The sequence below is a fragment of the Aplysia californica genome, unplaced genomic scaffold (assembly GCF_000002075.1).
Source record: "Aplysia californica isolate F4 #8 unplaced genomic scaffold, AplCal3.0 scaffold01249, whole genome shotgun sequence".
Classification (NCBI taxonomy): domain Eukaryota; kingdom Metazoa; phylum Mollusca; class Gastropoda; order Aplysiida; family Aplysiidae; genus Aplysia; species Aplysia californica.
In genome coordinates, this window is record NW_004798519.1 from 47,686 (window position 1) to 49,280 (window position 1,595).

A 1,595-nucleotide genomic window follows, 5' to 3' on the forward strand; every position below is an offset into this window, starting at 1 on the left:
GGGGGGTGTCTATCGCGCTGGGCGGAAACCCAAATGTATGTACTGAATATCCAGTTCTTGTGGGTGGTTTTGATAGAAGCTTAAGTCAGGAGTCCCAACTTGCTTTTGACCTACTTTTCAACCTGTCTTTTATATATACCCAGGTTTATGTTTTGTGTGGCATCACGGTGAAATTGAGCCCTTGTCAAAGTAATGAAATTAAAGAAATAGCCATTTTTCTGCTAGTTGAGCTGTTTTTTTCTGTTTTTGGCTCATCAATTTTTATGTGCGTTAAAAAATACATTTTTGTATGGATTTTACTGAAAAACACTGATCAAAAACCCCAAAAATGTAAATTTTCAGTTTTTTGAGGACACTCAGGCTTTGGGTTTAAGAATCCAGGGTACAACTGCATTCATTTTTAAAAAGATTTTTTTTTTAACCAATGACCAGTATGTGTTTGACCTTGAGTGACATGCGTTCACTATGTCGCATGCAGAAGACCTGTTTTCAGTTCCTGTGGGGGTAGAATTTTTATCAAGTGTCATGGTCTTTCTACCAGGACGTTGTAGCATTCTCAGCACGGGGTGGCTTTGCTTTGACAGACAGGGTAGAAGCGGCTTGCCTCTTAAATGATCTATTAAGTGTTCAGGTCCCCCCCCCCCCCCCCCCCCAGGGCAGTACCACCGACTAGTGTCTTTAGGCCATTCCCAAAGGGGGGACATTTCTTGTTCAAGCACAGTAGAATTGTAAATGGGCTGATTCATGTCACGCTCATGACACTGCCTGATCTACAACAGGGAACTGCTGCTTTTTCTTTCCTAATCCTTAATATTGTCATTTTCCTCTACTTATTTCGTATGTTTTGTCACTCTCATGTGACCAGCTATTTCCGGGGTGCCTTGATAGTCGAAGCAGACCTTGTGATGTTGAAGCTAGAGAGGTGAGCAGAGTAAGTCTGATTCCCTTTAAAGACTTCTCTGTTGTCATCCACCCCTTGGCGCTCATATGACCTTATGCAGTTGCGAGCGCCGTAAAACCCTCTACTATAATAATAATAAACAGAGGGGGTAGAAGTAGCTTGCTTCCTAAATGATCTCTGAAGTGTTGTTGGGGGTGTCAAACTGTCTACAATTACATTTTTCTATAACGGTTTGAGAGCAAGATTTGTGACCTTGTGTATGGACTCTCGTGTTGTTTAGTGAGTGGTTGGCGGGTGCTCTGGTGTGTTTTCTTCTTTTATCCTATCCAACGTCTGTTGTCCTTATATCTCTTCGCATTCTTTTTTTTTTCTTACTCTCTTGCAACACCTCTAATCTACAGCACTTATATGACCTTTTTGTTTTGCAAGGGCTGAAGCGCTGTAAAACTCTTATTATAAATTATTCTCTAGCAACATGACTCATGATAAGAGACATGTGCACTACTACCTGTACTCATTCATTATGGAAACTTTACTTACCAAATGAGTGTTTTGTGTGATGTGATGTGGGCCAATGGCCTTAAACACTGAATATACTTACTTACTTACTTACTTACTTACTTACTTACTTACTTACTTACTTACTTACTTACTTACTTACTTACTTACTTACTTACTTACTTACTTACCTAGT

The 1,595-nt window shown here is 40.1% G+C and overlaps 1 protein-coding gene across 1 annotated transcript in view; it reads left to right on the forward strand.

Annotated features, from left to right (window-relative positions):
* The window catches only part of LOC101858593 (protein scribble homolog), a gene marked incomplete at its 5' end in the record, with an annotated part of 97,722 nt that overhangs the window by 47,257 nt on the left and 48,870 nt on the right, over positions 1 to 1,595 (forward strand).